Raw genomic sequence first — 27,475 nt, forward strand, 5'->3', positions numbered from 1 at the left:
TACCTTGATGGGCATTCTACTGGGAGGTTTGGAGTATGAATTTTGATCAACCCCCATGCCCACCTGGAAGTCCATGGAAGAAAGGTAAAACCTTCCAAGAGTGTGTACATGATGTTCCATTCTATCTCAGATGCCACTGCAGGGAAAACTGTACTGGGAAATTGAAATTGAAATGAAATAAATATTGCATTCATCCTACTTAGTGAGAAACTTTGCACGCTGAGACAAAGAACAGCTTTCTTCTTGTAGTTCAACATTGTGTTAACTAAAAGGTTGAATTATAAATATCTGTAACTTCTTTCAGATGTCTCTGATTTTTAAGGACTCTCCTGATTGTTCATTCAGGTTTTTTTTCTCTTTTGTATCTTTCTATCTGCAGTGTTCCTCATTAAAAATCAGGATATGAGAAATGATAGGAGAGCTTAAAAGTTTAAAGCACATTCAAAAGTGCTCAAATATTTCACATTCTGAGTCTTTATTTCTCCCCATTTCTAAAGGTGCCTCTCTAATTGTGGTCCTTTTTCCCCCTGTGTTTTTTGTTCAAGGAATACCCCCCATATGCCAAGCCCTTGAGGCCTGCCCCTGGCTTGCACTGAAGAGCCTCTCCCATGCTGGCGATCTGCAGGCGCTCCAGGGGGAATGCACGACACGAAATGATCAATCACGAAACCATTTTACTGTCATTAAAACCTCTTTGTGAGTGATCACTGTTCTTTCTTCATATGAGATAAAAATTAAAGACAAGTTGAATAAAAAATAATTGCTCTCCATTTCCAAAGGGGAAATGTCTCTGAGGAAAAAAGGAAGAAAACTTTCTCAAAAAAATTCAACCTTTCATGGAACAGCATTTCAATTTTCCTCAGCTATCCCAATATGTTATTCCCCCCACAGGATAGGATGAGTTGCAGCAAGCACAGAATTTAGAGTGTTTTACTGGAGGCCCTGTTTTCCAGATAAGGCAGGCCATTCTGTGTTTTAACATAGGCCTGCAACATCTATACCACACACAGGCCACGTCACAATGAGATGTGGCAAAGGCAGATTCCAGAGTTTTCTCAGCCAGACTGGGATACAAGTGCTCACACACCATCACACAGCTCCTATACTCAGGAGTGGGCCTCAAAATAAAAGGGCTTTGGAGGCCATGTTAGTTCTCTTATAAATTAAGAATTAGGAAACTTCGTCTCCTTAAGGCTAATCTAGCCACTGAGTTTGAGATTCTCTGGGAAACAAATGGCAAGATATAGTGAAAAAATTTGATTATGTCTGATGAAGCGAAGTCTAGATTTTAATTTTCTTCCTTTGAAAGTTTTACAGATTTCTTTCACGAGAGAGGATTTGCCTTGAAAGGAATAATCTGGTTGAGAGGTGAGGGAGCCCAAGGAAGAAGTGTCTTTCTTGGTCTCAGGTAAAGAACTTCAGGATCTGTTTGTCTACTTGTGAAGTGGAAGGGTTGGAGCACGTGACCCTTACTTTGGCCAGTGTTGATGCTAAATATGATTTCTCAACATAATGTTATACAAAGCACAAAATCCATAAGGAAGGGAGCCTTCAATGAGATACAAGATTAAAATTCCTCATTTTATGAATTTAAATAGATGCATTTGTAAATAAGACTGGAAAATAGAAAAAAGAAAGTATGTGAGCACACCTAAGCAATTTCACCACCAGAGAACAACTACTGGTGGCATTGTAATGTATTTCTACAGGTGCTTTTCCTATATATCAGATATTTTATATAGTTGCATGCTCTTGTGTCTAGGTTATTTTATATCTCAGATTTCTCTTAGCATTGTAATGATTTTCCTTATTTGTATTTGTGTATTTCCTTCCCCATCCCCCTCTTAAAAGTGAACAAATATATTTAATTATTTCCCCATTGCTGGGAAATTCCTTCCAATTTTTACTCTTGCAAATAATATTACGATAAACACCTTCATTCCTGTGAAAGCTGGTCTCCCTCCAAACCCATCTCACTTTGGAAAAAAAATCATAAAGTTGTTTGCTTGGCTCATCACACAGAACTTTGGCTGATCCCATGGTATACAAACTTTGTTTTATCTTTGTGTTTACAGTTATTCACAATGAGATGTGTGCAAAATGCTTACTGGTTTGCACCATCAACTCCAAATTAGATCTGCCGGTCACTTGAAAAAGCTGCATAGGTACATTTTGATTAGAGAGGCTTGTAGTAGAATCATGTTTGAAAAGTGGAACGTGGAATACATCGTGTGCCATAACCTTCATGTTGTAGAGAGGAAGACTGTTTTTCCCGGGGAGGTATGGCATCCGCTTTCTCTCCTTACTGCTCCCCTCAGTGGCAATCTGGTCATCACCCCCTGGGTTGTGGGTCCCTAACTAGTGGTAGAGGAGATAACAAATGACCAGTCCAACAGCACTATCTTTCATGCTTTTCTCTAGCCTGCAACAGTTACTTGCCAATAATATAACCACTGAAGAGTGTTAAATTTCTTAGTGCTGTGAAAATTGGTATTAAAAGAAGTACTTTAAAAAAGAAATGGGAGCTTAAGAGCTATAATAAAAGAATAACCCTTAAAGCAAGTCAATTGGAAAGCATAATGAAGTTGATAGTGGTCTTTTTAGTTTAGTCATGAATTTGTTAGAGAAAAAAATGACTTTTCTGAAAACCACCATCTGGGCCATAAGTAGATCCATTAACGCTGCTAAAGACACCAAGAAGGTTATGCTTGCTGCCACGGCAGGTCACCCCCATTGCATTTTAATTTTACTGCATTCACTGCTCAGATTTTCCCAAGTCTCGTCCACTTGGCCGTGCCAGAAGGCTCTCGTTACTCCCTAATGGATTGTAATCTTCAGGGTGAACTTGGCCTCTTGAAACAAGAGTCCCCTGTGTTACTCAGACCTCTAAGTGTTGACAGGCCTGGGGAGGGGCTTGAGGCTTTAACAATTTCATTTGCTTAATGCTGCTGCATGTCAACTTCTATCACACTGGCATCTAAGGGGCAGAGCGAAGTTTTCAGGTGGAGTTACCTTCTAATGTGTCAAGTTCAGGTTTATCCTCAGTTAGCGTTGACATGATCTTCTTTTTCACAAAGAAAAGAATTATTTTTAAATACCTATGATTCTGTCTTTTTTCTTAAGTTAGGAATATTCTTGTTCGAAACTCAATCACCCAGTGATTGATTCATTGGAGCAACATCTGCAGAATTGAAACCTATGTTAATTTCTACATATTAGAAACTCATAATACTTGCAAAATAAATATTCATCTCCTTTTTATCATTTTGAATTTTTAAGGCTTTAGTCTATATAACAGTATGGACATGTGTGTTATCCCTTATTCAATCAACAAATATTTATTAAGCCCTTACTTTATAGGTGACACCTGCTCCGTGCTAGGTATGTGATTATAGCCCTCTTAGACATATTCTCTAGGGATTTTAGAATTACCTTCTCAATCAAATTTCAAGCTTCTTGAAAGACCATGTTTTGACTTCCTTTTTTAGCCCTTGAAGAATATAAAATCTGTGCAAGAAGTACTTAGCAGGTGCTAAATGAAAGAATGAAAAAAATAATATAATCAGATTCAATTTATATTGCTTAACGAAATTGGCTTATCATATGGGATTTGGAATTCTTTTGATGAAGGCTATTGGGGTGAAATGAGATGTTTCTGTTCTTTCATTTGCTCAAAGTCTTTTCAGCCCAATGGCTGAAACCAGTACTAGTGGATGACACGGAATAAGGACTAAGGCCTGTTTACTTGAGATGCAGGAAAAACTATTTCTACATAGGCTCTGGTTCAACCTTTGCTGCAGATGTGATACATGAAGCTGGGTAAGCTCGGGGGACTTATTCCAACTTGCCCAGTGTCTTAGTGGCAGTGGCAATGCTGGGAATAGAAACCTGGTTTTGGAATTCTCAATTTTTTTCTGCTGTGTCTTACTTTTTATTCAACACTGGCAATCCTACTTCTGCCTTGGCTGGGGTTTTTAGGTTATAAGCAACAGAACTTGGTTCTGACCAAATCTAAGCAAGAAAGGAATATCTTGGAAGGATATGGGGTGGTTCACAAAAATAAAGGAAGATTTGAAGAGCCAGACTTCTGGAAAGGCTGGCCTTACAGTTGCTTCTTGCCTTTAGAGAGCAGAAATGAATAGGAAGTCCCTTCTGGAAGCCACCATCAGAATGAGTCATCTCCAAGAGTGTTCAGGTGTTGCATTACTGAACTCATGATTCAGAGTCTAGAGAGGACCTCTGATTGGTCTAGCTTAGGTCATCTGCCCATGCCTTAATGTGGGGGGGAAGGTGAGTCACTTTGATTGACAGTCCCAATAAGACTGTTATCCATTGAGGGTTCCAAATCAAAACCAGATACTATTATCAGATGAGGGAGAAAGGATGCATGTTAGGAAAAACCCACAGAGCTCTAGGACACAAATGACTATTTGCTCATGAAAGCAAGTCTCATAAGTACACAGGCATTGCCTTCTCCAAATATTTACCACTCAATTCATACCTGTAATTTTATCTCTGAGCCCTGTACTCCCAACATACTTCTACTTTACAGGGAGAATGACGATCTCTAAAGGGAAATCCCTTATGACTCCTCTGCTTTTGTTGAAAATTTCTCCTCCCTTTCAAGTGCCTTTCTCCTCTAAGACTATAACTCTTGATATACACTCGAGGTCTTACCATCATCCACCTCCTCTGGAAGTCTTGTGGCAAAAATTCTTTCTTTATCTACCCTACATCCCCATGACTCTGTGGTTTGGGTGGTGGTTCATTTTTGCCTCTGGAGTAGAGCATGAGACTCTTAGATCTCTCCTCAATTCTAGTGTGTATTTCTAGCATTGATCCAGGGATTTCTCTCTCAAAAAAAAAAAAAAAAAAAAAAGAAGAATCCACGGATAACTAAGACCTGTGAGAAAAACCAAAAAATGAGCATGAGATGGTCAATAGGAGAGCCAAGCAAGGGGGAATTGAAATTACCAACCAGGGAAAGAAATGTAGAGCGATGTCATATATCATGGAAAAAATTAGTATGGGACTAATTTGGGGAACTTTTGAAGAATCCTTACCAGATTGGTTTGGGTTTATTAGATGTTGTGGCTTATGCCCTATGGTGATTAATGTTGCCCCTCAGGGTCTGACGCTTCCACATAGATGACCCACTTTAAATTCAGCATGACTAAATATCATCTTCCCTAGTTGCCTCATACTTACATCAAACTTTTTTCTCATTCAATTTCTCATCATTGCTCATCCAACTACAACCAATGGACCTTTCTCTCTTTGGAAAGCTCAGCAAGGCCACAAAAGGAACAAAGGAGAGTAATTAAAAAGAGTTGACCATGAGCAACTCATGGACCTTTTATTCTGTTTTGAATATTTACTCTTGAGCACCTTGACAATAGTTCTTCCATCCTAACTCATGCCCCAGATGAACTACTTCCTCTTGAGCTACGTGATTCAGTTACTGGGAGTAGCTTATGACCTTTTATTTCCCCTTCATCTTGATTTGGCTTGTCAGCATATTAGTAGTTCCCACTTGCTTAAAGGAAAATTTTGAATGAAACATCCAATCAACAGGTGGCCAATGACCTAGGTACTGGGTCCATAGCTCTTTCCTAGAAAAATTGGAATTTACCAGATGTGAGACCTCTGTGGAATCACCATCATTCCAGTCATTATGATGAAGAATGTATCGATCAGAGGGTATTTGGTTGTAAGTAACAGACACCCGGTAAATTGGCCAAGTAATGGCTTTATTGTAAAGAAGCACAGAAGTCTTAAAGAAACAAGTAACTGTGGTTCTTGGGAACTACTAGGTCTTCAGGTGACCTTCTCTCTGTCTGCTTTTTCCTTTCTTGTTGCATGCTCTCTCATTGTTGAGGAGTGTCTGCTTCATTGTTCTCTTTATACCTTTCCTAACAGCAAGCTTGTGTATGGTTTGGAGCTGTTATGGCCTTAGAGACTCAGCCCTGATTCTATCTGAATTTTATATCTCCAACTTGACATCTCTCCTTCAAATACTTGAATGAAACAACTGGTGATCTCAGAGTCATTTGATACAACTGTGGTCCCAGGGACCCTCCTTGTCTATAGGACTAGTTGGTGGGGGTGATGAGGGCATCTAAAGGGAGGATTGGGTCAGGTATGCTCCAAACATGTGTACTCAAATCCTCCCTCATCAGGGCATCCCTCTTCCTTTATCCCATATCTTGCCTCTGGTTACCCAGTACGGCACTCTAACAATTTAACTGTGATACACAAAATCTAGACTGTATGCCTCCATTGGACCTAACGCACTTGGCCTTGTAGAGATGGAAGACTTAACATCTACAAACAAAGGGGAGGGGACTCTCAGGAAGTCTGTGCCTGTCTCTATGAGAAATAGTATTGGAAACTGATGAAGATCCATTGCTGAAACCGACAGCAAGATACTTAACATAGTTACTAGCTGTGCTAACTGATTTAATGAACAGGCAACGTAACAAATGAGCATGTTTACCAAGTTAACTTGTGAAAATGAATATCTGTAATTAAAGCGGCTCACAACTGACAGGCAAACAGGAAATTATTGTTATTATTATACACAAATCATCTTAAAATACCAGAACTTAATAAATGGGGGGGAAAACAAACAATGGCTAAAACTGTCTGCTAAATAAAAAGTAATGACGAACACCTGTGGTCTTTTTATAGGACTCCAGTGGAGATCTTTTTTTTGAAGACCTAATTATGTTTTTGTAATGGTACCATTTCATTATTTCTCTGTAGCATTATTAAAAGAAAATGTCCATATTTTCTCTGTGTAAAAGGTCTGGCACATAGATTCAGGCGTGGAGTTTTCTTAATGTTGCAGACACTGACAGTTCTAGCTACTTATTGGCAAAGGAGATAGGCCTTGGCAAGGCTGAATTTTTCTCTTTGGTAATATTGGAACCTGGCCCGGGGATAATGGTGATGTAGACCCCTCTAGACAGAGTCTGTCAGCAACTAACTGAGAACCAGTATAGCCAAGTGGGTAAGAGAGCCCACTCTCCATTGAGCCTCTGTAGTCTTGAATCCCAGCTTTGTCTCTTCCAAGCTGTGTATCCTGTGGCAAGTTACTAAACCACTCTGTGCCTTAATTCTCCCTCTTGTAAAATGAGGATAATCATTATACACATCTAATAAGATTAATGTTTGAACTAATACCTGAAAAGAGCTTATTGTGCTTGGCACCTTAGCTACTATTATTGCAAATTACCATTCTATGTGTTCTTTAGCCAAGCAGCTTCTAGGAATCCAGCACCAGGATGCCTCAGCCATGTAGTTGGGGAGGAGTCAATGGCAACATGAGTGGTCCAGATCTATAGAGTTGGGAGTTTACTTTCTTTATTTCATGGAACGCCATTTGAAATTATCTTGCTTGCTTATTGTCTGCCTCCTGTCACTAAAATGTGAGCTCAGAGGAGGGAGAATACTCCAGGACTGACATGTCACACAGTTTCAGCAGGTGTTGTTCCAATTGCCATGTTATGTTTCTGTGCTACAGGCCTGTGATCCATACCCAGTGTGCATGGCACCCCTGAAGTTGTGCAACATGGAGGTCTTGGATGTCCCAAAGGGGCCTCAAACTGATTTCAAAATTAGCCTCCCTCCCTTCCAAACCTTCTCTCCACTGTGATTGGTCATTCTGTTGGTGGCAGCACCATATGTCCCATCATCTCAAATAGGAACCTTGCTTGGGGAGCTGATGGTTGACTGTATCAAGTATCTCAACTTCCTTCTACTCTCGTTCCCTTGTGACCCTCTCTCCATATAGAAGCCAGAGTGCTCTTTTAAACTTGAATCAGGTCACTGAACTCCCCTGCTAATGTCCTCCACTGACTTCCCACTGCACATATCATAACATTCAAACTCTTTATCATGACCTAAAAGGCCTCATCCTATGCCATGCTTCCTTGATCACACAGGTACACTAGTTTCAAAAGTGTAGTCCTTGCACTATTAGGATCATAGAGGGCATATTAGAGATGCAATTATTGGGCTCATGGCAGATTGACTGAACAAGAAACTCTGAGGGTGAGACCCAGAAATCTGTTTTAACAAGCCTTCTAGGTGATTTTGACATGAGACTGGCATCTGGCTCTTCCTCAGACACAATTAACATCCTTTCAGCTGAAACACTCTTAGCCTGATCTTCATGTAATTTGTAGGACCAGCTCTGCTTCATTATTCTTCTCAGTTCAAAAGTTATTTCTTCAGAAAGGCCATTCCCAACCACTCCACCAAAGGTGACCACTCCCCTTGCTGTCACTGTTGCTGACATTACCCTATCCTATGTCTAGGTTTTATTTCTTTAGAGTCCTGAGCACAATTTGAAATGGTCTTTCTTGTCTATTTGTCTCTGTTCGTCCATCAAAATTTTAGCTCGGTACAGATAGGGACCTTCTCTGATTTTGCTTCCTACTATATCTGCAGAGCTTAGAAGAGTGCCTGGTGGACATTGTAGGTGCTCAATAAGAAATGAGCAAGTCAATGGCTCTATGCACATTTTAATAGGTATGCGTGACATATTGAGTCATTGACCTCAAATCTTCCCCCATCCCCGAGTCTACATTCTTTGCCATTGACTCTACAGCTCTTTCCACTAGAGAACTTACTTCTGTGGAACCACTCCAGGCAGTGCTTACATGGAGCAGATCTGGATTCAACATGCAGTGTGCTGCTAAGCCCCTCTCAGGTCAGCTCCCAGCCAACTACCTAATTTGTGAGCAAGAAAAATAATTGCTGTTTGAAGTTGCAGAGTTTTAGGTTGGACATTAAATATATTGTTGTGCCAATAGCTAATAGTGTGTATGTATTCTGTATGTGTTGCTCACAGTTAGAATCTAAAAGAAGTAATAAATTTTGTTTGCAAGAGAAGGGTAAGGAAAAGTTTGAGAGGAAGTAATTACTGTGCAAGTCTTTTTGAAAATGAAATAAAAGATTGGCTGATAGGTAATATGTAAGATAGGGAAGAGTATTTAGGCCGAAGGAATTATATGAGCAAAGGCCTTAGTTAAAGTGCATGAAGTTTCTGGAAAGGGGCAACTACATCACTGGGCAGAAAGTATGCAGGAGAGCAATTTGAAATGAGTTTTTAAAAAATAGTAATTATAAATTACATTTGCATAGAACACTGCAGCTTAATGAACATTTTCTTTTTTTTTATAGAGTTAATGACCCTTCATTTTTTTTTTTTTAAGATTTTACTTATTTATTCATGAGGGACACACACACAGAGAGAGAGAGAGAGAGGCACAGACACAGACAGAGGGAGAATCAGGCTCCATGCAGGGAGCCCAACGTGGGACTCGATCCTGGGTCTCCAGGATCACACCCTGGGCTGAAGGCGGCACTAAACCGCTGAGCCACGTGGGCTGCCCAACATCTTCACATATATTCTCTTACTTCATGCTCATGATGCCACTGAGATAGTGTTCTGTAGAGTCGTAGATAACCTTGTTTAGAATACTAGCATCATAGCCTGGGAAGGGTACTTTGAACATCTCTCAGCCTCTGCTTTGTCATCCATAAAGTGTCATTACTCTCGGGATGGAAAGAGATGAAGTATGTACAGTGCCTGATGTGCATTAGGTACTCAAAGTCTCTCCCCTCTTCCACCCCATTTTACATCTAGAGAAATGAAGGCTCAGGTTAAGCAACTTGTCCATAGGTCACATTGTTAAGAAGTGGCAAATTTGGGGCCACAATCCCCATGTTGGGGCTTTCCCCTTGATGCTATGGCTTCATTTGGCAACAGCTGAGAGATGATCCAGACTTGGAGGTAGGGAGGTAGAAAGATGAAGAAACCATGTTTTTGTTGTTTTTTTGTTCCTCATCAGCCACCCTGGAAGCAGTGTCCCAGGAAAATGCAAAATCTAAACCACATGGACCATAAACATTAGCTAATTATCCAAAAGGTGATAATAGGAAAGAAATATATGAGTTGATGAAGCCAAAAAACAAGATGTCACTTTCCGTTTTTCCCCTATACCACCTCCCTCCATCTCTCTCTCTTTCTCTCTCTGTCTTATGAGTGGATCTATCTTGGATCTATCTGCTTCTCTTCAGCAGACCCCATGCTACTTATCACCATCTTGGCCTGCATGGTCTGGCTTTGACGACTTCTACAGTTTGCTCTTTACCATTCTGCCTTTTGGGAAGGTTTTGGCTACATGGCTTCTTTTCTGACCCTTGGGTACAGCCTTCCTTTCCTCCTTGAGTGCTTTTCCACTTGCTCTCTGACTGGAATGCTATTCCCAAGTTCTTCATTTGCTATCAAAGGAACAAATAGGACAAATGACAATGGTCACAATCTTGAGTCATCTTTTGTTTACTTGTCTGTTTTTCTCCAGAGGAATATAAAGGCCACCACCTTATCTGTCATATCCCTTCTACACCTCCAATGTCTGGAATCTGATAGGTGTTCAAGAAATCCTTGTAGACTGATTATATTGAAGAACAAGACCTAGGACAGATACTGCTAGGCCCTGCCAAGAAAGCAGGTGTGAGGCAAAACAAGGAAAGATTCTGAGGAACAGGCAGTCATGATGGATTTTTATGGGCCACCTGTGGCTGTGGGCTGGGCTGGGTCAGAGTGATTAGACTCAGCCAGGAAGAGGATTCTAGTCTGGCTATCCTGGTGTGGGTGGCACACCATGTGCAATCTACTTTTGTACTCAACTTATATCAAATACTGTTTCATCCTCTGTTTCATTCTCTTGGTCCTGTTCTTGGTTTTTTATATAAGATTGAAACAAAAGTGGCAGTAAGGAATGGTGGGAGTATAAATTGTTATGACCACTTTGGAAAATAATTTGGGACTGTTTTATAGAATTGAACATTTGCATGTTCTATGATTTAGCATTTCACTCCTTGGTATGTGTCTGAGAAATATCCTTGGACTTTTTTACCAGGAGATGTGTAAAAGAATGTTTGAGAGCAATCTAAATTGGAAACAGTCCAAATATTCATCACATGAGAATGGGTAAATCAATTAGGGTGTTGTTTCAAAATGGAATATTATACAGCAAAGACAATAAATGAGTCACAGGTATGTAGATCAACTATGAATCTTATAAAATTTAATGAAAAGGCAGGTCATTGGAGACATCATATAGTATTTTTATAAAGTTCAAAGACTAGTAAAATTAAGCAATATGTTTAGGAAGACACGCACGTAAAAACCAAACAGGAAAAAAAAAACAACTATGAAAAATCTTGCCTTTAGAAATGGCAGTGAGCTTGGATAGGGAAGAAGGCCACAAGGAGACACAACAGGAGTGGCTGGCATACACTGGATAATGAGCTCACAAGTTTTCATTTTATTATGTACCTCATGATTTACATCCAAAATAGTACCTGTAAAATATATTAAATATTACATAATAGATTAATAGAAGTTTCCTGGACTGGGAGTCAGGAGGATTATTTGTTTAATTTTTAAATTTCCATGGATTCTAACGTGTACCATCTATTTAATAAAAAGCTTTTTGGGAGAGAGGGAGAAGAAATGCTGTTTAGAATCAAGAAATTTGATTTAATGGATCTCTTTCTAGAGGTTAAACTCTCAACCTTTGCTAACGTGATACGAACCTAAGAGTAATGCTGCAGTTGGGCCATGTGGGATAGCTTTGAGGACAGATGATTCCATGGGTATATTTTATATCACCACAGTCCTTTGTCCTGGAAAGTGGATATAAATTTTGGGGAAAAAAGAATTATAGAAAATACAAAATATTCTTTTAAGTTCTAAGAGTAGAGATGAGTGAGATCAAAGACTAGAAGTTTGGACACTCATGAAGATTTCTTCCTTTTTTTTTTTTTTTTTTTTTTAAGAAGGAACTCAAGTTTCCATTTCTCCTATGACTTTATTTTACTTCTGGGTCTGATCTTGGAGCTCAGCTCAATTATATATAATGCTTATCTAAGAGATAAGTGAGGGAAAATAAGATGCTAGAATTTAAAAGAATTGATTTAGGCTGTTGAAACAGTTGTTCAAAAAAATTTCACGCCTTACTAAAATGGATCATGGGAAGGTTGCTCTTCTTACTAATTTCTGTTGGACCCCTTAAAGGCAAAGAATTTAAAGAAGTTCACATGCTGTAAAGGGTTCTACACACTCCTTGAGCTATTGTCCCTGAAGAAAAGAGTCAACTAGAAACCATTTCTTCATGTTCTGTGATTCCCTATGGGCTTTGGTCACATAGCACAAAAGAGAAATTGAAATTGGGATGAACAAAAGAGAAGAAGCCAGCAAGAAGTGGCAGGAGACAGTCTGCTGAGTAGCCAGCCTTGGTGACTTTTAAGCAGCTCTTGCTCTCTAAATTAAAGGAGAAATTGAAGACGTGGTCATAAATATAAGGCAAAAGTCAATGACAATGCAATGAAAATCTTACCATTGTGTTCGAAGAAGTACCCCCTGGTGCCTGAGTTAAATAAAAGAAGTCAGTATATAACTATTGTGTACATACAATTGTGAAAGTTCTCCAAGATCAGACTGTACAGCAGAAGGGGTAAACCCACATTGCATATGGAAAACAGAGTGCTGAAAAGGGCAGGGTTCACCCAATGGGACTCCATTGCCTTGAGCCTCAATGAAAGGCAAGGGCATGTTGGACTAAGGAATTTTGCAGCCAAGGCTGTTGAGGGGGCATTTTTGCATTTATAGGAGCTGGTGAAAAGAGGTACTCTTTGACGGTGAAGAATTGAAAAAGAATGTTCTAGAATTCTTTAGTTAACCCAAGAGAGAAAGATGCCAGCAGTGTGGCTAGGAAGAAATTGCTGAATACTCTTAGAAGGCAGCCACCTGGTTTGAACCAACAGCTTTGAAGTCAGACGGAAGTTTGAGTCTCCTCTCTGAAATGTAATATCTGTGTAAAGTTAGTGAAACTACTTACACAACATAAACCACAGTTTTCCTCTTCCTGCAATGAAGATAGTAGTCTTCACCTTATAGAATTGTTGGTCAGATTAAATAAGATAATAAAGAGAAAACAGCATGTTGATCACTCAGTATATGGGGCTGGCACTATGCACACATTGAGAAATGGTAGAGGTGGTAAGAAATCATATTGAAAAAGATGACACAGGGTCTCCAGGCAACTTAGCCTCTCAGTCCTTCTCCAGTCAAATAGGAGGCTTTCTGTACTAATTTATTCTGACCCAAAGAATTACATCCTTTTATGTAGACAAAGTGTTATTTAGAGATTTCCAATATGCCACCTTGATTTTACTGTGTACATAGATGAAAAGTGGCTTTCGTAGATTTTCTTTTTGATATACTATGATCTCTCAACATGTAATAAAAAAGACTTATTTTGACCGAGACAGCCTGTCAATTCACTCAAACATCTAATTCGGCAGATTCTCTCCTCCCTCGACCAGAGTGACAGGCTGTTTGCCAACTTGATCTAATCTGCTAAATGTTTAGGTGCTTCGTTGATACAGACTCAGTGATTTTTCTTGTCTTTGTTATTTGCATGGACAAAGGTACTGCGTTGGAAGAAAATGGGTGATCCTAGCAAATTTAAACCATTTTCCTTTGTGTTTGCTTCTTAACGTGGTCCTTTGAGGGCTTACAAACGGATAGGGAGGACTTAGAAGAAGAGACTGGAGAATGAATCCAGAATGGATACTAGGTAATTAATGACCAGGCTCAGGGTTTGAGGGTTTTTTAATGGAAAGTGTGGGCAGCTTAAGCATAATAACATAGAGCTTGGTCCTGAGGACCCCTCCCCAGGGTATGGGACAACCGGCCATGATAGTAAAGAAGCCCTGTTTGTCTCCAATTCCACTGTCTTCTTCCACTGGTATAGTGGAAATTGATTTCTTTCCCCTCCCATCTTTTATTCCTAATTTTCTTTAAGAAGTAATTCCATAATTTCCTTTTGGGGAATTATCTGTCTCCAGCCAAGTATGAGCTTGCTTTGTTACACCTAAATCAGGTTAGCCCTCTCTCTTCTTCCTAGGACAAAAGCTAGGTCCCTGCTCTCCTGGGGCTCAGAATTGTTGGGATTTCAATGGCAGAAAATGTATTAGAAGCGCATTCATTGGAATGGGGAGCTATGAGAAGATTATGTCATTCCTGCTATCCAGATCCTCAGTCTGCCCTGCTTTTTGTATTTTCCTGAGCTTGGTTCTCTATCCTTCTCACCAATTCCCCAATCCTAACCCCTTCTTCATATTCTAAGGCTTTCCTTCTGACAAAGTCAGAATCTATTTCTGTGACTTGCAAACGGAAATGACCTTGTGGGACGCTTGGGTAGCGCAGTGGTTGAGCATTTGCCTTTGGCTCAGGGGGTGATCCAGGGTCCTGGGATCGAATCCCACATTGGTCTCCCTACAGGGAGCCTGCTTCTCCTTCTACCTGTGTCTCCGTCTCTGTCTGTCTCCCATGAATAAATAAAATCTTTTTTTTTTTTTTTAAAGATGGCCTTGCCATCACTGGCTACCTAGCCAGCAGACATTCTCCTCTCCATAGTGTATGCTCATAGGTCTGCCTCACACAACAGAGGCTGATTATCCGCTCACTTTTGTGGCATCTCTTGAAGTTAGGTACAGGTGGCTGTATTCGTTAGCTACAGCTGCTGTAACAAAGTACAAAAACCCGGGTGGCCTAAACCACAGGAATTTATTATCTCAGTTTGGAGGCTGGAAATCCAAGATCAATGTGTCAGCAGGATTGGTTCCTTCTGAGGGCTGTGAGGGAAGGATTTGTTCCAGACTTCTCTCAACTTACAGATGGCCATCTTCCTTCTCCCTGTGTCTTCACATCATCTTCCCTCTGTGTCCAAATCTCCTCTTCTTATAAGGACACAAGTGGCTAAGACCACCTTAAAGACTCCACTTTAACTTGCTTGCCTCTGTAAACACTATGTCTTCAAATAAGGTCACACTCTGAGGTACTGGGAGTTACGGCTTCAACACATAAATTTTGGGGAAGCACAATTTGACCCTTATAAATGGCTAAGTGACCACATTTTTAACCAAAGAGGCTTAAGGGGACTATTTCTGGGAGGGGTTTTCCTGCATGATGACAGAGAGAGATGTATAAAGAAGGGGCTTGTTCTCTCTCTCTTCTTGCTTTGGATGCTATGGTGTTATGAGATAATATCCAGGGTTAAGGCAGCTATCTTGTGATCATGAGGTAATAAGCTGGAGGCTGAATATCTACATGTAGATGATGATGGAATAAAAGAATGGAAGATAGAAAACAATATGGATCCTGGATGCAAAGCTGAACCAACGCAGGAACACCTAGCTTCAAACTTAAATATAGAGATAATTGAACGCCTTTTTAAAACTATTGTCACTTGCTATCATTTCTCCTTGAAATAGAACCCTCCCCAGATCCAGTAAAATCCTCAGTGGCTTATGGCCTCACACCTTCTCTCACTTCCTTAGTATTCATAGATTATTACCTATTATACCAGAGTGTAAATATCTGATATCACATCTTATCATAAAATTTCAAGGTCATCCAACTGGGTCACTTCTTTTACTTTATCTGATGCACAGAGGGTAGGAAAGAAGCTCAAAGGAAAGGTTCCAGGTGGGAGGTTGGGCCCCATTTCTTCCACTAGCTATCTGTGTGGCTTCATCCACCACTCTGGCCTTCAACCGCCCATCGGATCAGTGGCAGAAGAAGCTCCCGACTAAATCTCCATTGCATTAGATCCACCTTACTCTTGGAAGTACTAGCCATTTCTTTGTCATTTTTTCCTCACTGTTTACTGGAGGTGTGGTAGATAATGACATAAGGTCCTTAGGAGTATGGGGATAAGAGTGGCTCACAGAGCAGCTAGTTTTAAATGATCAGGATTTCTTTTCCTTTTGTGTTTTATTTGATTTTAATTATTTATTTATTCGAATCACTTTCCTACAGGGAAGGCCAGATCAAAGTCCGTAGCTGTGTGGAGGAGAGAATTAAATCTTTCTGGAGAGAGTGAAATACCTCCCAGGGTTGTTAGGAATTAATACTAGATATAAAGCTATAATAGGGTGCCAGGCTGGGAAAGAATTTCTATATAAATATTACCAACTAATGTACAATTTATCAATTTATCATGCTGCTGATTGCCTATAAGGGCACAGGTGGGAAGGCCGAGACATTTCTGTAGAATCTGCAATAGCCTGGGGTAGTGGTTCCCAGATTGGGCCATTTATTAAAAGCAGCACTAGCCAAGGTGATGCCCAGCTCCACCAAATCAGAACTCTGGAGTTGAGGCTCCAGAAATCTGCATTTTCAGGCAGTTACCCACATGGTTCCGATGAAGCCAGCCTCACACTATATGTATGTGGAAATTATTGCTAGTCCAAGGGCAATGGCTACTTTTTGCTTATCAGATCTTAGCTATGGTGGCAATAGGCCAGGTGTCATGGAAAAAACCTATAAAAATCACTTAATGTAGCCCCTCATCTTGTCGATGGGCGGTTGAAGGCCAGAGTGGTGGATGAAGCCACACAGATAGCTAGTGGAAGAAATGGGGCCCAACCTCCCACCTGGAACCTTTCCTTTGAGCTTCTTTCCTACCCTCTCATCCTTTGCGAAGCTATATGCTCACAAATGGCTGGATGGGGCTATCTTTTTTTTGTTTTTGTTTTTTTCTGCTATCATGGTGTCTAGAGCAGAATAGGACTCTAACATAGATGGTTCACAATGAACTAATTATACTGAAATCATATTCTTCTACTTCTCTGACTAATGTGCCCAGAAGAGCTCAGCTTTACAGCAAGAGCTAACTTTACAGGGAGTTATGAGCTCTGCACAGATGGAGCTCAGTCAGACAGAGAAGAGGAGTGTCCTCTGTTACATGCAGACTGATTCCTCAGGGCTTTTGGGATTCTCCTGGATAGAAGCTTTTTCTTGACACCTCCTAATAGTAAGACCTCTACCTAGAACTTCAACTTGGCCAAGGTACCTTTGGTTCAAGGTTAAAGAAACCAACTTGACATTACTTAAGTAGGAGGGGGGACTTATTGAAAGGAGACTGGCTTATCCCATGGAGCCCATGGGCCTCAGGGTAGACCATGTTCAGGGATTAGAAAACCGCTGGGGACTCAGGCTGCCATGTCTTCTACTCTGTCATCTCTACTCTTCTGTCCCTGCAAATATGCCTTCTCTGCTTCTCCAACTGCAAGGTCCAGGAGGATCAGGACATAGTTTCTAGGATTTTCCCCTCTTTCCAAATCTTCCCTGTTATTTATAGACCTAGATAAAGCTCTCTAGCTGCCTCCAGGTCACAATTCCAAATTTCTTGGCAAAAGCCTTTAATTGCCCACATGGGGCCAAGTGTCCATTTGTGGTTAGATTAACTATGGTTAAGACCCCTTGGGTTCCTAGCATTAGTATGATAGAATACTAAATGGGTGTCAGAGTGATTGTAGGCCAAGTGTAGGTAGTCTGGAGGCAGGTGTGTGCCTGTGTGTGTAGGCTGACAGATCTCTAAACAGTATCTATGAGAGGTGTGTTTGTCAACTTTACTATGAAAACAAACAACTCCCAAATCTCAATGACTTACGACAATAAACGTTTACATATCACTTTATATGTGCTGTCACTCTGTGCCATGTGTCTACTCAGCCAGGACTCAGGTGGAAGGAGCAGGCCTTACCTGGGAAATGTCTTTCTTGGCACAAAGAGAAAAGAACAAGAGGCTGAGCCAAACTACGCACCTGCTCCAAAAGCTTCCCCTTGGAAGTGGCTTGGCTGGAGTCTGCTTGCAGTCCATTGGCCAAAAAAAAGTCCCAGGGCCAAGCCTAACAATGAGGCAGGGAACACGCAGCACCTCCAGGAAGGCTCTGCAGGTCACTTGTCAATGGGTAGGTGGTGGGATCCTCTACCAGGGTAGGGTACCACTAAGTGTGAACAGTAATAGTCAGCCACAGCAGGTTTTAATAACGGCAACAATAATTGACCTTTACCAAGTGTTTAAAATGAACTAGACACTCTGCTAAACGGTTTATGCAAATTGCCTTATTTAATTATCCCAATAACTTTATGAAGTAACCACTCTTGCCCTTACTTTATTGACTAGAAAATGCCAGCTTACAACTTGTCTCCTGCTACAGCCCATACGTGAGACTGCTTAGATCCAACTGATGCACTCCCAAGGAATGCAACCAATACCTGTTTCCTGTGGCTGCTGTAACAGATTGCCACAAACTTGGTGGCTTAAAACCACATGCTTCTAGCTCTTTTCCAGTTATTGTGACATGCAGCACCATGAACAGCAAAATCTCTCATGACACTCTGTATGAGGTGGTGCAGGAAGTCCTGCAAGGGCACCAGAGTAAGTGGCCACAGTTTTTGGAGACAGTGAAGCTGCAGATTGGCTTGGAGTATTCGGATTCTCAGAAGGATAAATGCTTCCCAGGCACCGTCAGGCTTAAGACCACTCCCTGCCCCAAATTCTGCATATGTGTTTTGGAGGACCAGTAGCTCTGTGATGCAGCTAAGGCTGTGGCTATCCCCCCTATGGATGTTGAGGCACTGAGGAAACTCAACAAGAATAAAAAAATTAGTCAAGAAGCTGGCCAAGAAGAATGATGTCTTTTTGGCTTCAGAATCTCTGATCTAGCAAATCCTATGAATTCTGAGCCCAGGCCTGATTAAAGCTGACAAGTTCCCTTCCTTGCTGACCCACAATGAGAGCATGGTGGCCAAAGTGGATGAAGTGAAGTCCATGATCAAATGCTGGATGAAGAAGGTGCTGTTTCTGGCCTTGGCCATTGGCCACGTAAAGATGACAGATGATGAGCTCGTGTACAACATCCACTTAGCTGTTAATTTCCTGGGGTCATAGCTCAAGAATTGGCAGAACAGCTGAGCTTATACATCAAGAGCTCCGTGGGCAAGCCCCAGCACCTGTGCTAAGGCACAGCTTAATAAACATTAGTGCTGCATACATACATAAATAAATAAAGCAAAACAAAAACAAAAATACAAAACTTAACCAAACCCACATCTGTTATCATATAGTTCTGAAGCCCAACCTGGGTCTCACTAGGCCAAAATCAGGGCTGCATTCATTTTCGGAGGTTCTAGGGAAGAATCCATTTACTTCCATTTTCCAACTTCTAGAAGCTGCCCCCATTCATTGATGTGTGTCCCCTTCTTCCACCTCTAAGATCCACAGTAGGGGGTTGAGTCCTTCTCACAGATTTTTTCAACAGATGCTTCCATTGTCATATCTACTTTCCTGACTTTCTCCTGTGCCTCTCTCCCACTTTTAAGGACATTTGCAATTACATAGAGCCCACCTAGATCATCCAGGATTATCTCTCCATCTCTAGGTCCTTAATCACATCCACAAAGTCTTTCTTGCCAGGTACAATGACATAGTCAAGGGTTCTAGAGATTAGGATGTGGACATCTTTGGAAGTCTGTTATTCTTCCTGCCACACACACCCTCCTTTGGTGGTATCTGTGGCTTCCAAGAAACCCCTGACAAAAAGGACAAAGATAACCATCCCTCCTGCTCTCGTTTGCATTGAGTTTTTCCATAAATCAAGAGCAATGGTGCTTATGCACAAATAGAGAGAAAGAATAATTCAGGGAACCAGTGTAGAGCTCAAAGCTGACCATCTATTTGTTAGTTGTGTAGGAGAGAGAGCCTATTGCTGGCTCTTGAAGTAGAAAAAACAACTTATTTCATTACTAGTGTTCCTGGCATGATGCCATAATTAATATATGGTAACAATATTACTAAGAACGAAAACATACAATTACGCCCTTAAAAATGTCAACATGAAAAGTAAACTTAATAAAAGATAGGCACAGAAACGTATATAACAGAGATTATCTTTAATAATGAAATTATTTATGATCAAACATTTATACTTAATTTCAGTTCAATTCTAAAATAGTCACAGTAATGTCATGATTAAATATTAATGCTAGCAGAAACAACCTAATTGGGAGGTTATTAAAGCTTCAAATTAAGTTTCTTTTTCTTTTCCTAACCAAAAAGTTCTGCCTAGAAGGGCATCAGGGGATTTCCAGCACATGTGTTTTATTCGCATTGATTTGTTGGGCTGAGAGAGGGACTGCGTCAGGAGAGGTTAAGCCCAAAGTCCCAGGCAATATAATGAGACATTTTCTGTTTCTCCTTTGAGTAGCCAGAGGAGTGGTTACTACTCCTGCCTTTCTTGATGCAGAGCTGGCCAGTGCTTTGGGTATAACAAGTTATTGATTGCTGCCTAATAAACCACCCCAAAACTTAAAACCACCACTTTATTACACACAGTTCTGTGGGTCAGCAATTTGGGCTTTGTTGTTTAGCCCGTTTCATCTGGGGTCACTTCTGGTTGCTTGTCTGGAGCTGGGTATCTATGATGGCCTAACTCACATTTCTGGGTATTGGTGCTTGGCTGTCTATGGGATCACATGTCTTCACAATGCTAGCCTAGGCTTCTTTATATGGTGGCTGGTTTTAAAAGCAGAGAGAGAGAGAGAGAAAGAGAAAGAGAGAGAGAGAACTCTAATCCACAAGTATGTTTTGAGCCTCTGCCCGGGACATGTTTGCTGACCATCCTATTGGCCAAAGAAAGTCACATGACCAAGACAACAGTCCGACTGGGATGACCTACACATGGGCATAGATAGAAGGAGGCATGATTCATGGAACCATGAATGTATCCATCTACCACATGGGGATTTATCTAGCATGTATATAGCATTCTCTAGAGATAAATGACACAGAAACAGAAAAGTGAGTATGAATGTTTATGCCCTCTGTGTCCTATTAGGGTTGTTGTCCCCCCAAAAGAGGCCATATATATTTCAGTCATTGAAGGACAAGCCCCTCATACAGGTTCCTCTTAGCTTCTTAATGCTTTGGGCAGAGGTAGAGAGCTCATGATCAAAGACTCATGAATTGTTTAAATCTCATCATCATAGAAGCATGTGACACTGATTTCCCCTGACAGGACTCTAGACTGAGTAGCACCTCATGAGTTCATGTCATTACTTTCCATTGGCAAAACCCAGATTCAAACTGTGCTTCTCCAAAGAGTTATTTACATGTATTGCTGTGCATTTGGATGTACTCTCACAGATTTTCTCCCTACTTCCTCCACTGATTACTGAGAGGGGATTGTTGACATCTCCAACCATAACTGTGGGTTTGTCTGTTATTCTTTTTAGTCTGTTGGGTTTTGCTTCAAATATTTTGAAGCTCTGTTATTAGGTATATATGTTTAGGATTGTTAGATCTTCTTGATGAGTTACCTTTCATATTTAGGCATTAGATGCTATAATACTGTAATGTTAGTAATGTCATTAAAAGATTCTGGGTAACATCCTTGCTCTGAAGTCTACTTTGTCTAATATTAGTAAAGTCACTTCAGCTTCCACTTAATTAGCATTTGTATGATGTCTTTTTCCTATTCTTTTATTTTTAACCTATCTATATTTCTCTACATGAATTTTTTTTCTTTGTCAATCTTTTTAGTTGTTGTTGTTGTTGTTGTTGATTATTGACAGGCAAATGAGAAACCAATTTTGAATTTGCCAAGACAGAAAAAAGACAGAATATTGACTTACTAATTGTGGTTGAAACAACTAGTTTGATTTTTAAAAACCAGGAGGAATCAATTCATCTAGGGATCAAAATTGTATATCAGGAGTCAGGATAGCTGGCTCTTGTCTATACCTGCTGGTTAATACTGGCAGGTATAGACATTATATTATATATATATAATATATATAATATATTATTGTAACTCTTATAATATTATAACTATTAAAATATAATAATAATATGATTATCTGCTTTGTAATCTTGGGCAAGTCACTTTTCCTTCAGTACCTAGCTTTTTCTGTCTTGAAAATGAGAGATTTGGGTCTTCTGAAGCCCCTGCCAACCCCTACAGTTCAGTATTCCCTGAGTTAAGGCAACTGTTTCAAAGCACACTTCAGAAAACGTGAATCTCATGTGATGATTTAGGGAAAAAGGGCCTCCCCATTCAGAGGCATCTGGGAAACTTTACATACTGTTGTATTCCATAGAATCTAAAATGCCATTAAATAAAGACATATCATTACTTTATGCTCAACCAAGAAAGAAAAACTGCCACCAACTAAACCATGAAATAACTTTTTCATAGAACTTAGAATTTTTATTTTCTACTTATTGAAAGAGTTCTATAATATATGTAGATATACGTATTTTATCATAATCACTCTTGGGTATTAAAGAAGAACATTGAAACAAATTAAGTTACTTAGGCTTCCTTCATGTTGAACTGGACCCTTCTAATCATTTGTTTGACTCCAAGTCATTGAAGTTTGTGCATTTTTTCCCCTAAAGTATCTTCTTCTCTGTCACAAGAGTTTGGATGCTGCAACATTTCTTAAAAACATGCTCCACTATTGTTTCTGGGATTTTCTTCCAAGCCACTGACAGCCATTCTGCAAATTTTAATGCATATGTTCGGGCACAGCTGTTTTCTGGCTGACTACAACTGTAAGATGCATTTTGATTTCAGAAATGTTAAAATGTGGGAAAAAAAGTGCATTTTGGAATGAAGGAAATATGGTATAATCCCTTCCAGGATATGCATAATGCATGATGCATATTTAAGGCTCTGAGATACCCTGCACTTAAAAAAAAGAGTCTGTTTAACTATTTATCCCAGTGTTTCACAAACTTAACTGACCCTGGAATCTGGGCCCAATCCTAATATTTTCAGGGCCTTGAAAGAGTGTAAATGGAAGCCTATATACCAACATCTAAACATTGAAAGTTATAAATTAAGCTAACAAAATGTTATGTGATATATACTATATCCTCCTGTCTTGACAAATATACCTTACTAATTACCTGTAAATCCAGGTTTGGATTCAGAATTCTTGGCCACCTTGAACTTCTGTATTGGAAGAACTTGGCTTCCAGCTCATAGTCTCTTCTGTCTTCCAAACCTGCCCATGGTTGTTTACCAGGCTACAAGAAGTCCTTGATACGTGTGTGAACACTCCAGTTGTGCATCCACATCCAAGTTTCTTCTCCTAGGAGCTTGGAAGCTATCTGGGTATGCAGGTGTGGGCTAGAAGGAGCAATGTGGGTTCTGTGTAGATATGTCCCCTTGGACCTGTGGACTCCTTGTCCAGAGAAGCACAGGTTGGGGAGGGCCAGAGTAGGCCTCTGCACCTTAAGACCTGAAGATAGGATTGCTGGAATGTTTTTAAGACACTAACAAGCCACCAACATCCCATAGAATAGACAACCTTTTCCAAGAGCTCCCTTGAGGGTGATTCTATTGATGAGTATGATGAGTATGCTTATATTTTCTTTCCCTGTCTCTCTCCTCTTCCTTCCTCCATTGTTTTTTAAAAATAGTTATTTATTTATTTTAGGGAGATAGAGAAAGAGAGAGAGAGAGAGAGCAAGCAGAGGCAGGGAGGGGTAGAGGGAGAGAGAGAGGATCTCAAACAGACTCCCCACTGAGCATGGAGCCTGAGGCAGGGGTTTGATCTCATGACCCTGAGATCATGACCAAAACTAAGAGTAGGACACTCAACCAACTGAGCCACCCAAGGTGCCCCATCACTGTTTGTTTTAAACCACTTCTCTAGGTGATTAATAGCATTCAATTTTTGTATAAGACTTTTGCCCCCTTCTAAAGGCCTTCATATCCTTTCTTCTCTATCACATCCCTAGGAAGACCTGGGGGCTTTAATTAGTACCCACTTTTGGCAGGTGAAGAAGCAGGGCATAGAGCGGTAAAATGAGTGGTCCATGCCACTGAGAGCAGTCACTGTGTTAAGCTCCACCTCCTGACTCTGCTTTATCACTGTCCAAGAGAAGAAATTAGTGATACCTTACCTGTTGAGAGTGTGATCCGTGCATTCATGGATGTCTATGACAAGTCCCTAATTGTAATGTCTGTTCAGGGAGATATGTATAGAGGACTTAAGCCAAATAAGAGCAGGGATCTGGAAATAAGATATGCAGATAAACAAAATCCCCTAACTCAGTCACCTCTGTGTCCAAATCTATTGCACAAAAATCTTGATACCAATTCAAGTTAAATGAAGGGAATTTATTTTACCATCTGGAACAGTGTCTTGGCCCTCTGAGATGTGTGAAAAGAGGAACTCTACCAATGGAATGGAGACAAAAATCCTTTAAAGTTAGGCCATTACTCTGTAGAGAGTGGTTGAGAACAGGTGTATGTGTGTGTGTGTCTTTCACAAATATGAATAAGCACCTATTTACAGGTACAACTCCCACCCACACCACAAGGCAAGCTCTTAATACTATAAACAAAAGGAGAGATACTTCTCTTCCTCTTTTCTAGAAATCTGTCCTCTAGAAGTCTTATCTTCCAGATGAGTAGAAGCTGGCCTTTGGAATTCCTTGTAACTCTCTGTTTAGTGTTTGATCACAGAGGTGAACATTCCCAGTCGAAGCACCCCGCACTCTTCAACCCAACTGCACAAGTTCATCCAGATTGACAACACTGGTAAGATCCTTCCATTTTTCAAAAGGTTTGGAAAGCAAGACTCCCCTTTCAGGGGCTTTATGTACCTCCAACCACAGTTCTGCAGTGTCGGCCAGCTCCTTACACCCTCATTACAACAGGAGATTGAAGAATGCTAATTTCTTTTCTGTGTGGTACTTAAAATTCTAACTCTGAGCCAGTTCACACCACATCCAGACTAGTTATTAGGCTAGTGTCAGTAACACCTCAGGTCCCATCGTGTCTCTATGAACTGTAGTATATTAATTGGGGTCTGTAACGCTGTTGTTGTGAGAATTCTAAAGCACAATTAGGATTAATAGCCGCTATAATTGACAAGAACACTTTTGTTGCTTCTCTAAAATGCTTTGTCCCTTCCATTGAAAGCCACAACACATGTATGTGTAATCAGGAAACCTGTGGAGGACAGAGGACTAGTGTAATTAGAGTGACAGGTGACAGATTTAGCCTTTCAAATTAAGGCCTAGAGTTAACACTGCTTTTATCTCCTGGTCCCTAATCTAGCAGTATTATTTGCATGACTATAACCCTCTCCAATATTATGCAGATATTCTATATGGCCGATATTTACTTTAAATATATGTCAAATATCAAAGAGCTGAAAGAGAAATTCAAATGCAATTTGTTCTTATCAAGAGGTGGGTGGTTAAGGCCAAAGATACTATTTATCTTTTGATTTCTGCCCTCATCTTTATGAATAAATAAGAATATGACTTTCTGAAAATACTATCCATAGGGGAAGAGTCAATAGCAAACATGTATTTGATGCTGTAGGAAACCCTGTTTTTTCCTTGCAACTTCTGAAGGAATGATTTTCTTGTGTGACCCAGCTGCACTCAAATGCTCCTTGAAATGGTGTCGTATCTTAAAGGAATTATTCTCACTAATTTTTAAGGCTAAATTCCCCATTGCCTTGCTCTATGATTTATGTAATAATGCTCTTGAGTTAAATGTTATGTCCCACCTGAATTAAAAAAATCAATTCCTGGAATAGAAGGAAGATAGAGAAGTTTGGGGAAATGGAAGAGAATTCAAATCAAGAGTAGAGACTGTAGGGATCCCTGGGTGGCGCAGCGGTTAAGCGCCTGTCTTTGGCCCAGGGCGCGATCCTGGAGACCCGGGATCGAATCCCACGTCGGGCTCCCGGTGCATGGAGCCTGCTTCTCCTTCTGCCTATGTCTCTGCCTCTCTCTCTCTCTCTCTCTGACTATCATAAATAAATTTTAAAAAATTAAAAAAAAAAAAGGAGTAGAGACTGTAAGGGAAGAATTCTGGAAAGGTGATTGCCCACAAAGTGGGATGGAGGACAAAAAGACAACTGGAAGGAACAATACTTCATTTGGGGCACTAATGCTTTTCTATGGCCACACAGTAAGACTAAAGCATCCAAGAAATATTCCAGGCCATGACCCCCAGGGTTTTACATTTGCTTGCTTGTTTTTTTTGTTGACCTGATTATTTTGATAAAAACTCTATCCAAGATGTTTTTTGTTTGTTTGTTTGCTCTTCTAGCAATGAATTCACAGGACCTGGTCAAATAGATTGCTTTGTGATTTTTAAGACACTTAGAGAAGATAGCAGAAGTGAGAGCCAAGTCTTAGATGGATAGAGCAGTCCTTACTAAATATTTCCAACTCCCTGTCTTGCAGGCACATGATAAGATTATACTTCTTGTTCCTCTAATGGTTGGATGGAGCTGTGTACCAGCCCAGGTCAATGAGGTGTAAGTGAAAATAATGTTTGTCTTTTCTAGGGTAGAATGTCTCATTCCTGGTGCAAGACTGTTCAGAGCTTCCTTTTGCCCTGGCACAGTGGCCAGCAAGATGTGGAGGAAGTAGGAGTGGCTGTTCCATCTGCCTACATCCCTGAATGACAGTGACAAATGACATGAGCTCCTCTACTGATCTAGGTTGGGTATGTATTGTATGTATTGACCACTGTGGCTCTAAGTCCTAGAGCTTTTGGAACTGCTTGCTACTAGAGCATATTCTACCCTATTCTGATGTATGTAGTCAGTTTGAGACCTAGTTCGATGCACAAACAGCAAAGATTGTTTTAGCTCCAGAAGTGTGCTAAAAAACCACACTAAAAACTGGAAAACCAGTCTCTGGGGTTTTCCAGAGAAATTGGCTCACTTGATTATGGAGGCTTAGAAGTCCCAAAAATCTACAGCCAGCAAGCTGGAGACCCAGGAGGTCCAGAGAAAGAGTTCCAGTTTGAGTCTAAAAGCCTGAGAATCAGGAATTCCAATGGTGTAAATTCTGATCTAAAAGCCAGCAGGCTTGAGACCCAAGAAGAGCCAATATTTCAGTTCGAGTCTAAGGACAGGAAAAGACATGTCCCAGCTCAAGCTCTCAGACAGGAGAAGGTCCCCCTTTTCCAAGCCTTTTGTTCTCTTCAGGCCTTCAACTGATTGGGTGAGGCCCATCTGCATGAGGGAAGGCAATCTGCTTTATTCAGTCTACCAATTCAAATGCCAACCTCACCCTAAAGCACTCTTATAGACACACTCAAAATAATGTTTCACCAAATATCTGGGCATCCTATGGTCCAAGTGAGTTGAGACATCAGATTGTCATGAGATGTATTTGAGGAATGGTGGGAAACAACTTCATTCTATGGTCAACAAATATAGGAGATAATAGAGAATAATGGGATCTGGTATTCAGATCAGTCCATTTGGCCAACGAGACTTCAAGGACCATTTCAGCGCAGAAGGGACAAAGGCCTGTGGCTTTTCAGGTGCCTGTGTGTGTTTCCAGCTTGTGTCTTTCCAGGGTTCACAGGGTTTATATAGCTCTGATCTTGGATTTGGTCTCTTGTGCTCTTTTTTAAGGATGGGAGAAGGTCTTTATCTCCCTCTTAGAAAGCCTGGCTATTTGGGTCTTAAAGCTGACTTTTTGGCAAAATGTTGCCAAGAGGATGATTCCCTGGAAAAGCAAAACAAACTCACTGTAAATTGGAGAGTACC

The 27,475-nt window shown here is 40.5% G+C and overlaps 1 pseudogene; it reads left to right on the forward strand.

Moving 5' to 3' along the window:
- The first annotated feature begins 18,244 nt into the window (after positions 1–18,244).
- On the forward strand, positions 18,245–18,895 carry LOC112929569 (large ribosomal subunit protein uL1 pseudogene; annotated as a pseudogene).
- The last annotated feature ends 8,580 nt before the right edge of the window (positions 18,896–27,475 follow it).

This window comes from Vulpes vulpes, chromosome 2, assembly GCF_048418805.1.
Source record: "Vulpes vulpes isolate BD-2025 chromosome 2, VulVul3, whole genome shotgun sequence".
Lineage (NCBI taxonomy): Eukaryota > Metazoa > Chordata > Mammalia > Carnivora > Canidae > Vulpes > Vulpes vulpes.